Source organism: Leptonychotes weddellii, chromosome 10 (assembly GCF_054177405.1).
Source record: "Leptonychotes weddellii isolate Sample4059 chromosome 10, ASM5417740v2, whole genome shotgun sequence".
Lineage (NCBI taxonomy): Eukaryota > Metazoa > Chordata > Mammalia > Carnivora > Phocidae > Leptonychotes > Leptonychotes weddellii.
Window position 1 is genome coordinate 91,133,078 of NC_138378.1, and position 16,032 is coordinate 91,149,109.

Here is a 16,032-nt window from a genome sequence, read left to right on the forward strand (position 1 = left end):
GCTCAAAATAAAGCTGTTACCTTTCTAGCCCTGTCCGCCATGGTGCTTAGCAGCCAGGGATGCATGGTCTCAGACATGTTTACCAAGTAAAACACTGACTTGAGGGGCGCCTGGGTGGCTCAGTCATTAAGCGTCTGCCTTCGGCTCAGGTCATGATCCCAGGGTCCTGGGATCGAGCCCCACATCGGGCTCCCTGCTCTGCGGGAAGCCTGCTTCTCCCTCTCCCGCTCCCCCTGCTTGTGTTCCCTCTCTCGCTGTCTCTCTCTGTCAAATAAATAAATAAAATCTTTAAAGACACCGTATTTTATCTATTTTTTCGATTCATTAACATTGAACTCATAGCCAACAGCATTTTAATTTATTCCTGAAAATTATCTAACACAGGGAGCCTGAGTGTCACAGTCAGTTAAGCATCCGACTCTTGGGTTTCAGCTCAGGTTGTGATCTCAGGATCAAACTCTAGGCTGGGCTGCACCCTGAGTGGAATCTGCTTGAGGCTCTCTTACCCTCTCCCCTTGCCTCTCCTCACCACCCCTCCCGCCACGCTCTCTCACATGCGCTCTCTCTCTCTTTAAAATAAATAAATCTTAAAAGAAAGAAAGAAAGAAAAAGAAAAGAAAGAAGGAAGAGAGAAAGGGGGGCACCTGGGTGGCTCAGTCATTAAGCGTCTGCCTTCAGCTCGGGTCATGATCCCAGGGTCCTGGGATCGAGCCCCGCATCGGGCTCCCTGCTCGGCGGGCAGCCTGCTTCTCCCTCTGCCACAGAGTCTCCCTCTGCAGCAGACTCCCCCTGCTTGTGTTCCTGCTCTCGCTATCTCTCTCTCTGTCAATAAATAAATAAAATCTTTGAAAGAAAGAAGGGAGGGAGGGAGGAAAGAAAGAAAAGGAAGGAAGGAAGGAAGGAAGGAAGGAAGGAAGGAAGGAAGGAAGGAAGGAAGGAAGGAAGTTACCTAACATATGTATTTTCTCCATAAGGCCCATCACAGCTTTTTTGTACCAGCCAGCACTATGGTTGGGCACCATTTTAAAAAGCAAAACCACTAACAAAACCCACAAAACTGCAAGACATGTGGCATGACACAGACCACAGAAAGGACATTTGGTTACAGCATGAGGGCTGAAACACAAAGCAGAGCATCAGCTTGTCAACCCCAGCCAGAATGTGCACATCCAGAAACTCAAATTTTTTTGCCGCAAGTGACTGCAGAAGTGCCGCAGGTATTGAATTTGGGGTCACAAATAAGTGTTAGTGAGTAGATGAATTTGTGGTATGGAATCCACACTTAACGAGAGGCAACTATAAATATTCAGAGGAATACATGGCCCAAGTTGGATACAAGATCTTTGTCAGATGTATGTAGTGTGAATATTTGTTCCAGTCTCTTTTGAAAAGCAGATTTTAGTTTTATGAAGACTAGTTTATCACTGTTTCTTTTTATGATTTGTGCTTTTTGTGTTTCTCAGACACATCAGTCTTTGCCTAACCCAAGGTCTTGAAGATTTTTTCCTACATTAACTTCTAGAAATTTTATTGAACTAACTTTTATATTTAGGTTTATGATCCATTTTGAGTTAATGTTTGTGTTTAGCCTAAAGTAAGGTCAAGATGTATTTTTTCCCCATATGAATATCCAAGGGTTCCATCATTGCATGTTGAAAAGACTATCCTTTTGGGGCGCCTGGGTGGCTCAGTTGGTTGGGCAACTGCCTTCAGCTCAGGTCATGATCCTGGAGTCCCAGGATCGAGTCCCGCATCGGGCTCCCTGCTCGGCGGGGAGTCTGCTTCTCCCTCTGACCCTCCTCCCTCTCATGCTCTCTGTCTCTCATTCTCTCTCTCTCAAATAAATAAATAAAATCTTTAAAAAAAAAAAAAAGACTATCCTTTTCCTCATTGGATTACCTTGGAGGCTTTGTCAAAAATTAGTTGACCCTCTATGTGTAGGTCTATTTCTGGATTCTCTTTGGTGTGCCATTGATCCATGTGTCTATCCTTTTGCCAATACCACAGTTTTCGTCATTATACCTCTATAATAAGTCTTGAAATCAGGTATTGTAAGCCCCCCTTTTCCTTCTTTTTCAAAATTGCTTGACTCTTCTTTATCCTTCATATTTTCATATAAATTCTTTGTCAATTTCAGCAAAAAACCCTGAAGGGTTTATGATTGGGATTTCATTGAATCTACAGCTCAACTTGGGAAGGACTGATACTTTAACAGTATTGAGTCTTCTAATCTTTTTTTTTTAAGAATTTATTTATTTGACAGAGAGAGACACAGTGAGAGAGGGAACACAAGCAGAGGGAGTGGGAGAGGGAGAAGCAGGCTTCCCATGGAGCAGGGAGCCCGATGCAGGGCTCGATCCCAGGACCCTGGGATCATGACCTGAGCCGAAGGCAGACGCTTAACGACTGAGCCACCCAAGCGCCCTGAGTCTTGTAATCTTTAAATGCAGTCTATCTTCCTGTTTATTTAATCTCTTTAATTTCTTTTGGCAATGTTTTGTTTTCTAGATACATATCTTGCACATATTATTATTCATTTTCTTCCTTTTTAATACTATTGCAAATAAGTTTTAATTTTAAAATATGTGGTGCTATATATAAAAACATATTTGATTTTTATGTATTGATCTTGTATGATCCTGCTAAACACTTATTAGTTCTAGAAGTTTTTCATAGATTCCTTAGGATTTTATACCCATACAATCATATCATCTGCAAATAAAGACAGTTTTACTTTTTCCTTTTCAATCTGGATGCCTTTTATTTCTTTTTCTTGTCTTATTATACTAGCTATGACCTCTAGTACAATGTTGAATAGATGTGGTTAAGACTGGACATCTTTGTTTTGTTTCCAATCTTAGAGAGAGAACATTCTGTGTTTCACCATTAAATATGATATTTGTGGCAGCTTTTTCACAGATGGTCTTTATCAGGTTGAAGACATTTCTTTCTATTCCTAATTCTCTGAGAGATTTTATCATGAAAGTTGTTGAATTTTGCCAAATTCTGTCAAATGCTTTTTCTGTATCTGCTGAGATAATCATATGGATTTTCCTCATTCTGTTAATGTGGTGGATTACATCACTTGATTTTTGAATGTTAAACCAACTTTGCATTCCTAGGATGAACTCCGCTTGGTCATGGTGTATTTTTAATGTTTTTATATAACAATACATGTTACTGGATTCAACTTTGTAATGTTTTACCAAATATTTTTGTGTCTTTGTTCATAAGGGTTATTGGTCTTTAGTTTTCTTGCTTTGTAATGTATTTGTCCGGTTTTCTTTTCTTTTTTTTTTTTTTTTAAAGATTTTTTATTTATTTATTTGAGACAGAGAGAATGAGAGACAGAGAGCATGAGAGGGAGGAGGGTCAGAGGGAGAAGCAGACCCCCTGCCGAGCAGGGAGCCCGATGTGGGACTCGATCCCGGGACTCCAGGATCATGAACTGAGCCGAAGGCAGTCGCTTAACCAACTGAGCCACCCAGGCGCCCTGTCTGGTTTTCACATTAGGGCAATGCTGGCCATAGAATGAGTTGGGAAGTTGTCCCTCCTTTCCCATTTTCTGAGTTTGTGTAGGATTGGCATTGTTTTATTCTTTAAATATTTGGTTGAATTAATCTGCAGTTTGCTTTGAGTGACAGCTCACATTTAAGTTCTGAGTACAAGGGTGGGCTTTCCTGGAGTGTCGCTGCAGGGTGATCTGGATGGACTGTTTATTAAAGGAATCTCTAATACCACTATCTGTTAGTCTTTCCTCTTGCCTAGTTAGATTCCCCCAGAGCAGGCTCTTTCACTCTCCAGCCCAAAGGGGATAGACTGGCGCCCTGCCCTGTGGGAGCCCAAAGGGGGAACATTCTTATTTTAGACTCCTTCAGCCCAACCTCTAGAGTTCCATGGCATCAACAGTTCCCAAGCCTTTTGAGGATTTCGTGTTATAGATTGGGTTGGTTCTAGGCTTTCCCTACTGCCTCCTCAGGGTTCAGGGTGTTTTTTAGTCTGAAAAGCTAGTTACAGTCTTTCTGGTTTCCAGCTTCTAAACTTTTTTTTCTCTCATTAGTCCTGTCCTTGTAGGTTTATGCCTTTCAAAAACAACCTTTACTATCATTTGAGTATAGTTTCAAGAGAGCACTAAAGTAGATATGCATGTTTCATCTGCCATATTTACCCCCCAAAGAACTTGTTTTTCTTTTTTTTTTTTTAAGATTTATTTATTTATTTATTTGAGAGCAAGTGTGCATGAGGGGGGAGGGGCAGAGGGAGAGAGAGAGAGAGAGAGAGGCCCCATGCAGGGCTCCATCTCACAATCCTGAGATCACCACCTGAGCTGAAACCAAGAGTTGGGTGCTTAATCGACTGAGCCACCCAGGCGCTCATTTTTATTTTCAATCCACTGTAATCTGGCTTCTGATCCCACTGCTCCACAAAAAGCTGCTCCTTCCTAGCTCACTAATTAACTCCTCCTTACGAAGTACAATGGGCCCCAATGAACATTTCTCTTCCCCAACTTCTCACCAGCATTTGATATCAGTTGGCCCCCCGGCTTGAAACTGCTTCCTTCCTAGGCTTCAGTGACCTCACTGTCCTGGTCTCCCACCTATTTCTCTGGCTTGGTGACCTTCAACACTCCAACTGGAGCCATCTTCTCTTCTCCCCCCGCCCCATGTCCATAATCTTCCTTGGAGAAATCACTCAGATCCACGCCAATGATTCCCAAGTCCATTTATCCCTGCCTCTCACCCAAGTTCCAGATCCATGTACACAACTGCCTACCAAGTCTTTTCATCCATGAACATCACATGTCTCCATTTGATCAAGATGTTTACGTCCTTCAGTAGAGATTTGTTGTCTTCTTAAAAATCTTGCATATTTTCTGTTGTGTGTGTTTCTGTGTTCTTTATAGTTGTGTTGCTATCATGGCTGGAACCTCTTTGATGTTACTTTGATGTTACATTCTCTAACTGGCCATTCCGGGGCACTGCCCTCCTGATGATTTCCTATGGGGTCACCTGTATCTGGCCACCGTGAGCCTCACTTGTATTCACTCTAAGAGTCTATCCATTGATCCTCTTGGATAATATAGGTGGATAATCATGTCCCCTGTAAGTGAAGACTGCTTTGCTCCTTCCTGTCCCTTCTCTTGTCTTGCTATGCTGGGTCAACTTCCAAGACAGAACTGAATGGTAGAGGAGCAGGCATGCATGTCCTGTCCCATCTTTGAATGGAAGGAATGTTTCTAAGTTTTCACCGCTAAGTTCCAGGTTTACTCTGGTCAGGACCCCTTATCACATTAAAGGCGTTCCCTTCTACTCGCAGTTTGCCAAGAAATTTTATCAAGAGTGGGTATGACTTGGATCAATTTTCTTTGGCCTCTCTTAGAGACATCACAAGGCTTTTCCCTTTTAAGCTGTTATTCTACTAAATTACACTGGTGGACTATTGTTGAACTAACCTTGGAGCCATTGTTCTGGCAGCCTTCTTGCCACCTTAACCCCATCGTGTGATGATTTCTCCTTCTCAGGGGAGTGGACAGAGAGAATAAACCAGAGCCCATGTTCCTAAGCAAGTTTCACCAGTATCTGTTAGTCCCCTTACTGGAGGATAGCCTCAGGTAGCAACATCGTGTAGCTCTGCACACTTTCCTTGTCTGATCAGTCTTTGGCGATTGGGCTTGCTTATTGTTTAGTGAAGAATTGCACACTTCAGGTCCTGAAGGAGGATGGAGCCAAGCTAGGCTATGATCCAGACCTGTGATTTCTGCTTCAAGGGATAGAAGCAACCATTTAGAACACCCCCACACACACACATCCACCTGCTCATGCCTTCAGTGCCTGGTTATGGATGGCAGCCAAACCCCTCTGTGTCTGCCTGTCGGACAAGTGAGCCACCAGCTCTAGAGTCCAGGACATTCAGGCTCAAGAGAAATTGTACCCTTGGTAGAAAGATGGCTGGGGGTGAGCAACACTTTTGCTAGTCTCTATCTCTTGGTGTCTTGGAAGTTCATCTTTCTGAGATCAAAGGAATCAAAGTAAAGATTCACCCAGAAAGGGGATTAATTGCCAATTTCAGCAGGGCCCAACACAGTAATGGCGTTAATGTTCTTTATATACACCATAATTTATTGGGGATTTTGGTTTGGGGATGGATATGTAGGATTGATGCAGTTTTCTTTTCATGCACTGCATGGACTTGGGAAGCTTTAAAAAAATATATAGCACAGGGTCCAAGCCCTGGAGATTCCGATCCAGTTGCCCCAGGACGGAAACAGGAATCTGTATTTTTTAAATGATTTATTTATTTATTTGAGAGACAGGAAGAAAGAACGGGGGTGGGGGGAGGAGCAGAGGGAGAGGGAGAGAGAATCCCAAGGGGACTTCACACTGAGCCTGGAGCCTGACTTGGGGCTTGATCTCACAACCCCAAGATCACAACCTGAGCCAAAACCAAGAGCCACACGATTAGCCAACTGCACCACCCAGTCACCCCAGGAAACTGCATTTTTGAGAAGTTGTTTAGAGGCTTCTTAAGGACAGCCAGGTTTGGGAACCACTGACCAGGAAGATACCGGAAGGTCCTGGCCTCAGCTTCATCATCATTGAGATCTAGGGATTCCTTAGGGTCTTAGAGATCACATGGATCCCACAGACCTTATAGCCTGATGTAGCCAAAGTGAAGCAGGAGTGTGTGTGTCTGTGTGCACACTACTGAATCCAGCTCTCTCTGGGAAATGGGGGACCTCAGATTTCATAGACTTGTGGTCCCTGCCCTGATAATCCTGAGGATTGCATCTGAGTGCCCATCTGTGTACAAACACCTATATACTCTTTAGTGCTCTTTTTCAAACATGTGTGGATGTGTTTGTGATAGCTACAATACAACATCATTTAAAAACACTGCTGAACTCAGAGAAGCCTTTTATAGGTTTTATTTTTCTCTATCAACAGTTACTAGAAGCGCACCTACTATTATAAGTGTCTCAGGTAGGGGGCCAATCTGTGATTTTTATTTTTTGCGTTTTCAATTTTAAGTAGGGATCTTCATCCATAGAAAGGCTGGGAAGTCCTAGGGAGAGGCCCTCTGGAGCCAGCAGTGTCCTTTGAGTTAACAGCAGCTGGGAGGTTGCTGCCCTGTCCACTGGGCAGGCAGTCACCACCCCCCAGTCCCCCCACCCCGCCTACTCGGGTGACCAGCTGGCCCGGGTGCTCTCCAGGACTTGAGTCATCCCAGTCTGTGACAGTGAGGGCTCCGTTAGAAAGGAGACTCAGGACCCAGGGATGGAGTGGGTCATTTGACTATAGAACAGTAGTAGGGGGTGAGGAGGAGGGCACTATGGCTGCCATCCAAGTGGACGCCTTCCCCCTCCCCTCCCCCACTTCGGGCTGACTATTAGATCCTTAGAGGATTTCTCAGCCCTCCCAGCTTTGAGTGGAAGAGTCTATGTGCTAGCGGCCTCAAAAGCTTCTGTAAGGGCCACGAAGACACCATGTATAAGCTCTCATTACCTAACCAACCTCATGGCCCTTCCCAAGCGAAAAGCTATAAATCTGGTGACCTGGTGGAGTGTCTGACTCACAGGCTTAAATCATATGGTCAAAGAAACTCCCCCATGGCTCCCTACTGAGAGGACATCAGACTTTGTTCCTGTGAACCTCAAGGGCACAAAAGCCCTGGCAATGCCACCATCTTGAGAACACACAGGACATCTGAGGTGTGTGTGTGTGTGTGTGTGTGTGCCTGTGGTAAAAGACTGCCTTTTCCTGAACTATCTTGAAAACCCTCACAGCATTTTCCCCAAACCCCGTTCACCCCAGCTGGGAAATTCTATTCAGTCCTGAGTAAACGCAGTTTCTGAGAAAAAAGCACTCCTGCCTTCTCAAGGAAACTTTAGGGGTCCTTTTGTTCTTACTCTTGCCAACCAAGACAGGTATACCTGCTTTTTGGAAGTTTGTATTAGGCCGCTTCGCTTTTACGAAAAAAAAAACCTGCATCACTACCTGTTTTCGCCAACTGTAAGAAATCCGAATTGGATTTTGCTCTTATGAAAAAAAGGCAAAAGGCAAAAATAGCTGTGCAGTGTTTATTTTTCAGTGAGCTGTCACAGAGGTGTGCCCAGAGCGAGAGCAGCGCCACCCAGCTCCTTCCCCGGGAACTACACTCAGCCTCTCAGCCTCCGGCCTCCAGAGCTTTGAGTCTGTACTTTATCCGGATTTCTTTTGTGCACGCATTAGCAAGATATGTCCTAAGGTTTCAGAAAAGCCTAAGAGAGGTTATTTTTTGGGTCTGGGAATGCTCAAAGTTTTTCCCATATAAATTAATGGTAATTATTTCTTCAAATTATGCCATTTTGGCTTATGAATGGTTTCATAGAAATGCTCTACTTTCTGATAGCGGAGAAACCTGTAATCTTATTTTGCTAAAACTTTCATGACAGAACGCTTAGAACTTTGCTCTTGTTTCCACTGTTAGAAGTGTTGCCATCTGTTCTCAGTGCCTTTACCTCCCGCCTGCCCCCAGCAAGGTCCTTTCCTGTTCTAGTGCTTTGAAGCAGCCGTCTTCCTCTGGCACAACATAATGACAAGGAACTCCTGGGGCGCCTGGGTAGCTCAGTCAGTTAGGTGTCTGCCTTTGGCTCAGGTCATGATCTCGGGGTCCTGCGATGGAGTCCCCCGTTAGGCTCCCTGCTCAGTGGGGAATCCGTGTCTCCCTGTTCCTCTGCCCCTCCCTCACCTTGTGCACACTCACACTCTCAAATAAATAAATAAAATCTTTTAAAAATTAAAAAAAAAAAGGGGAATTCCTCCAGGTTTTGTTTCAACACAGGGAAAGAGGGGTTATCAGCTTTGGGGTGGGGGCTGCCAGTCTGAGGGCTTCCAGGGAGCAGAGGGCAAAGGCTACTGGAGGCCTGGTCACAGGTTACAGGCATGGGGTAAACAGGGATAAAGCCCCCTGGGCAGCAGGTAAGGAGAGCTGGCAGTTGGAGGGGAAGCCTTGCTCCTCAGGAGAAGACTGGAACCCAAAAGAGTATTGCCACCACAATCTCTGTGGAGCCTTTAGAAAGGGCAGGGCAGCATCCAGGCAGTAAGAGACTGCAAGTGGATTGCCACTCACCAAGGGGACATCAGGAAGGGGTACAACTGTGGAGTCTCCTGTGAAGACTGCTGTGATCCCAGCATTAGCAAAAGGCCTGAGTGAGGTCAGACTCCCCTTTAAAAAGATCGAGATATGGGGGCACCTGGGTGGCTCAGTTGGTTAAGCATCCGACTGGATCTCAGCTCAGGTCTTGATCTCAGGGTCGTGAGTTCCAAGCCCCTCTTTGGGCTCCATGCTGGGTGTCGAGCCTATGTTAAAAAAAAAGAGTCATGTAGCTGTGACCTCACATCGTGCCGCAGTATCCAGATCTGTCTCCAGTGAGCCTGAAGTCGTGGTCTCAGCCCCAGTTAATGATCACTTGGTCCATCCCTTGTTTTATAGATGTGGAAACTGAGGCCCGAGGAAGCTAAAGCAGCCCCAGCTTGCTGTCTTTTTATTATTAGAAATTGGTGCCCCCTACCTGTGGGTGCCTCCGGCTTCAGTCTCTCTTGAAATCCTGGTATCTAACCGGGTTCGGGCAAGGGGGTGGTGCTCCCAAAGGAAACAGCGAGCGCTTACTGACTCACTACCCCCTTCAGAAAGCATGGTGTCCGGCGGAAGCGTCTAGATCCGCACAGAGCCTTCCCTAAGCCACCAGCGGCTCAGCCTTGCAGGGTCAGAGGGGACAGGACAGGGGCCTTCCTGGTGAAAAAGAACAAAGTCTCCTTCCTGCACGTAGAGTCCAGGATAGCAGCCCAAGGGGAAGTAGCAGGCCCGCTGTCCAGTAAGGGCTGGGGACACTCCCTAGGCTGGAGCGGGTACCGACGGTGACCCAAACACAAGGGCGCTCTCGCCCTGGGCAACTCCCAGGCGGAGACGGCCAGATTTTCCCACCGCCCAGGGAGCTGAGAACTGACGTCCTCCGGGCGCCGCCCGCCTGCAGCGGCCTCTCAGCTGGGAGCTGGGGACTCCGTGCTGCTCCAGGGCTGCAGCGTCCGGGCCTGCGCCGACGTCGGGCCGGGAAGGAAAGCGAGGCCGGCCGGGAGCCAGGGCCCTTCCGCCGACCCACCCCGCGCGCCTGCGCGGCTGCACGCATCCCCCCCCGCCCGCCCCCGCTCCCGAAAACCCCGCAGCCCCGCGTCTCAGCAGGGGTTTCCCCGCCGGGCCCCCAGAGTTTCCAGCTAAGGCTTGGAACTAACCCCACTCCCAGGCCTCTGAGGGCGCTCACCTGCAGTCCCTCAGTTTGGAGGCTCGCCTCCCACACCCACACAACTTCTGTGCATCCCTTAAGGCACAAATTCCTTTACTTCTCAGAGCTCCCGGAGATTTCTTTCCAAACTTCTACGAAATCCTGTGACCTCCTCGAGACCCTCTGTGCTGGGTTTCCCCCCTCCGCCCCCAAGATTCCTCGATAAAGGAACTTCTCCAGCTTCTTAGGGGCTGGACACTGGAGCCTGTCTGCCTGGGGGCGAACCCTGGCTCTGCCTCTTACCGGCTATCACCTTGAGCAAGTTTTATAATCTGGGAATCTCAGGGCTCAAGGGCTTTTTAGTTTAAACAAATAAGTGGATTACAACTCTGTTTAGTATGTGTTAAGTCCTCAATAAATGTCAGCCATTACCATGCTCATTTTGGAATAAAAATTTAAGGGGCGCCTGCGTGGCTCAGTTGGTTAAGCCTCAGACTCTTGATTTCAGCTCAGGTCATGATCTCAGGGTCCTGAGATCTAGCCCCACACGGAGCTCCACGCTCAGGAGGGAGTGTGCTTCCTCCTTCTCCCTCTCCCTCTCAAATAAATAAATAAATAAATCCTTAAAAAAATTTTAAGTCACAAGACATAAATGCATGCCAAACAATATTCTCTGTAAGAATGAGGCTCTCAACATCAAAGTAAGGGACAAATGTCTGAGGGTCTGGGATCGCTGACTTCATGCTGAGAAAAAGGCAGGGGTGCACTTGCCTGGTACAGGTTACAGCACAAGGACAGTCATTGTTCCCAAGTATGCTCAGAGTGAGGCACCTTCTGCCCTGTGTCCAGGTCTCATTTGCCAGCAAGTGTTGCCTTTTTTTGAAAAGGAAGCAGCGGGGCTGGACTGGTGAGAGGAGCCAGTCCCACCTTACCCAGATCCAAGAGTCCCCAAAATAGAGGACACTGGAGCCCCTCCCAGGACTGCCACTTGTCTGTTGTAGCCCACCAGCCACAGCTCTCCTCCATGGACTTTGCTCACGTGCTCCCCTCCCTCTAATACGGGCCCAGTCTGCCCCAGCAGGCAGTGTTGATTTTATAAGCAACATTCATGTCATTCCTCATTTTTAGAAAGCTGAGACTGGGGGCTGGAGGTGCATAAAGTGATTAAGCAACGTGACTGATGTCACACAGCAAGTTGGTGGCCTCTGAGCTATGGTCCCCAGACCCCGCGTGCTTCTTGCAGCTGCCCCCCAACCCTGACTTACGCTTTGGGTTTGTAAACCTTAGTTTGAATGCAGTGATCTGCAGCTGAAAGAAATTTGAATATCCTCATGAGAGGAAGAGGAGCAAATGTGATTCTTTCAAGACAGTATTTGTAGCACAAATCTGAAAGCTTAACCTGAATCTTGTTGCTAGAAGGTGTTTATATCCACCCCCCCGGGGATCCCACCTCTAGCATTGCAAATTGGAATGGTTTATCTAGGTAGTAAGCAAGCATTCCTAACTACAAAATATTTCTTTGAAAGAGCAGAGGTGCGTTTCTACTAGAATCATCAATTTCGACATTGTAGTAGGTCCTGCCTCATTGGATAAACAGAACAGGGACTATGTGGAGGAGCTCCCCCTGCCCCCTGGTGGTTTTAAGTATAACTCTTTAACAGTTTCAGTGAGGTTTAAATGACATAAACTGCACAGGTCTAAACGTACCAAAACTTCGGTAAGTTTTGACATATGCGCATGAAAGCACTATGAAATCATCACCACAACCAAAATAATAAACATATCTATTACCCTCAAAATTTTCCTTATGCCCCTTTGTCACCCCTCCTTCCCACCCCTCCCCACCCTCTCCTAGTATTGTTGGTTTACACTTAAACAATAGAAATTACCCAATCTGAACAACAGAATAAGCACACTACAAAAAAATAAGCAGAGCCTCAGATACATATGGGACTACAACAAAAGATCTAATGCTTATGTCATCAACGTCCCAGTAGGAAGTTGAAAAAAATAGCCAAAGAAATAAGAAAATAATAATACAACCCACAGAACGGGAGAAAACTTTTGCAAGTCATATATCTGATAGGGGGCTTGTATCTAAACTCTCTAAAGAACTATTCCACTCAATAAAAACACAAATAACCTGATTTTTTAAATGCACAAAGGATCTGAATAGACATTGCTCCAAAGAATATAAACAAATAGCCAACAAGCCATGAAAAGATGTTCAACATCCTTAGTCATCAGGGAAATGCAAATCAAAACCACAATGAGATACCACTTCATTCCTACTAGGATAACTATCACCAAAAGACAAAATGAATTTGGCAAAGATGTAGAGAAACCCTTATTCATCACCGGTGGGAATGTAAAGTGGTGCAGCCATGGTGGGAAACAGGTTAGCAGTTCCTCAAAGAGTTAAGCAGAGAATCACAGTATAACCCAGCAATTCCACTCCTAGATATATACCCCCAAAGAAAACACTAGTCCACACAAAAACTTGTACAAAAATGTTCATAGCAGGGGCACCTGGCTGGCCTCAGTCAGAAGAGCATGAGACTCTTGATCTCAGGGTTGTAGGTTCAAGCCCCATGTTGGGAGTAGACGTTACTTAAAAATAAAATCTTTAAAAAAATGTTCATAGCAGCATTATTCATAAGAGCTAAAAAGTAGAAACTCAAATGTCTTTCAACATTTGAATGGATAAATAAAAATGTGGTATATCTACACAATGAAGTATTTTTTGGCAATAAAACAAAATGAGGTATTGATATAGGTACATGAATGAATCTTGAAACATAATGCTCATTCAAAAATGCCAGTTACAAAAGACCATATGTTGTGCGATTGCACCTACGTGAAATGTCCGGAATAGGCAATTCCATTGAGAGTAAATCAGTGGTTACCACAGGCTGGAGAGATAGAGTCCTGGGAAGGTACTGCTTATGCATATGGAGTATCTTGTTCTTAAGTTCTTAAATTGATTATGGTGATGGTTGCACAACTCTGTGAATAAACTAAAAACTACTAAACTGTTAAGAGAAAACTTAAAAAGAAGAAATTTTAGGAGAAAAACTTCCAAGTTTGGCAAAAGACAGATCAACCTACAGATTCAAGGAGAGCAAATCCCCCCCAAAAAATAATCTGAAAGAAATCTATACCAAGACACATCATAATCAGACTTCAGAAAACTAAAGCCAAAGAAAAGTTCTTGAAAGCAGAGAAAGGAAAAACAATACCTTGTCTGTAAGGGGAAACCATTCAAAGGAAAGCAAATTGTCATCAGAAACCAAGAAGGCCAGAAGAAGTGACATATTTGTAGAGTGGTGAGAGAAAGACTGTCAGCCTGAGCCTGACACCTGGCTCCGGGACCTACTCTGAAAGCATAAGAACTATAGTTGTATTAGTTGCATTGTTAACTTAGCTCCACATTGTTTTGTTCCCTACCTAATTAACCTTTTCCACTCCTACTCCCTGTTTACCCACTGATGAGAATGGGATGGTAACACTGGTCTTGACATATCTGATCATGCCAGGTCCCAAATAGTGCCTCATTGTCCAGAAGAATGCTCACCTCCAGATTGTTTCAACCCCCCCACCCCCCCACTGAAGGTTTTAAGAAACCCCTTACCCTTCTCTCATGCATGTAAGCTCAACAGGGCAAGGCAGATTTGGGCTGCCCTTCTGATACTAAAGCTTTCTTTGTTTCAAAACCAGCGTCTCAGACATTGGCTTACTGTGCACTGGGGACATGGACAAGTTTGAGTATGGTAACAATCCTGCAATTCTGTATCTGGTGAAACTATTCTTTAGGAATGAAAAATAAAGAGATTCTCACTGAAGGAAAACTAAGAGAATTTGTTAGCTAGAGGAAGTTCTTGAAGCAGGAAGGAAATGTGTGAGATAATAGATTTATTTACTTTCTTGTTTGCTTATTTATTATAGAAAACAGATATATATATGGTAGAAAATAGAAAATAAAATACATATTGCTCTCTGCACCCAGTTGCTGGCACAGAGATCCTAAAACCACTGTCATTTCTTTTTTTTTTTTTTTTCAAAGATTTCATCTATTTATTCATGAGAGACAGAGAGAGAGAGAGAGAGGCAGAGGGAGAAGCAGGCTCCCAAGGAGCAGGGAGCCCGACGCGGGACTCGATCCCAGGACGCTGGGATCATGACCTGAGCCGAAGGCAGACGCTTTAACCATCTGAGCCACCCAGGCGCCCCCACTGTCATTTCTTAAGTGATAAGCACACTGGCAGCATCTTTTGTTCTAATAGTTGGTTTTTGACCCTAGTTCCTGACACTTCCTCAATCCCTTGGAATTTCTTAGGTGATGGCACGGTCTTTTGTTCTAATGAGGTGACTCTTGGTGGGCTCCTGGATGGGGTCTGGTCACCAGAAAGACCAAGCCATGATTAGAAGCTTAGAATTTTCAGCTCCACCTCCCATTCTCCAGAGAGGGGAGAGGGGCTGGAAATGGAGTTAATGATCCATCATGCCTATGTGGTAAATGTGGTAAAGCCACCATAAAACTCCCAATAGTACAGGGCTCTGGGGGTTTCTGGGTTGGTGAACACATGGAGGTGCTGAGACTGGTGCATCCTTTCCCACGTACCTTGCCCGAGGCACCTCTTCCATCTGGATGTTCATCTGGATCTTTTATCATATCCTTTTATGATAAACTGGTAAACAGGAAGTAAACTGAGCTGCTTTAGCAAATTCATCAAACCCAGTGAGGGTGCTGTGGGAACTCAGAAGCACAGGGGACAATACACTTAATGACTGGCATCTAAAGTAGGGTGAGGGCGGTCTTGTGGGACTGAGCCCTCAACCGGTGGGATCGGACCCCACCTTCAGGTCAACAGTGTCAGAATTGTGTTAAGTTGCAGGACATGCCAACTGCCTGGGGGAGGAAAACCCCCACAAGTCTGGTGTCAGAAGTGTTGTGAGTTCAGCAGTAAAGGGGATATGCAGGAGAACTGGGTGTTTCCCTACTCAGAATGCTAACAGAAAGACTCTGGGAGGTCAGGAAAGAACAACTGAAAGAATAAAAATATGGGTAGGGCACATCTGGCTGGCTCAGTGAGTGGAGTGTGGGACTCTTGATCTCAGGGTCATGAGTTCGAGCCCCACATCGGGGGTGGAGTTTACTGAATGAATGAATGAACGAATGAATGAATGAATAAATAAATAAAGGGACCTGGGTGGCTCAGTCAGTTAAGAGTCTGACTCTTAATCTCAGCTCAGGTCTTGATCTCAGGGTTGTGAGTTCAGGGCCTGCGTGGGGCTCCATGCTGGGCATGGAGACTACTTAGAAAACAGAAAAAGAAAATGAAAAAATAAATAAATAAAATTCAAAAATATGGGTAAATACAATAGGCTTTTGTTTTCTTCTTGAGTTTTCCATATTATGTTTGATGACTGAAGCAAAAAAGTATATCTAACTTGGTCCTAAATGTAGGTAGAGGAAATTTTGAAACAGTTATAGAAACTGGGGAAGGTAAAGGATTTAAAGGGAGATAAGGTTTCTACACTTCAAAAGGGTAAAATATCAACACCAGTAGACAGGTGATGAGTGATGTATGCATAATGTAATACCTAGAGCAACCACTAAAACAGCATACAAAGAGGTTTAAAAGAGAATTTCTAGAGTCAAAAAGAACAGGGTTAGGGCGCCTGGGTGGCTCAGTCGTTAAGCGTCTGCCTTCAGCTCAGGACATGATCCCAGGGTCCTGGCATCTAGCCCCGCATCAGGCTCCTTGCTCAAC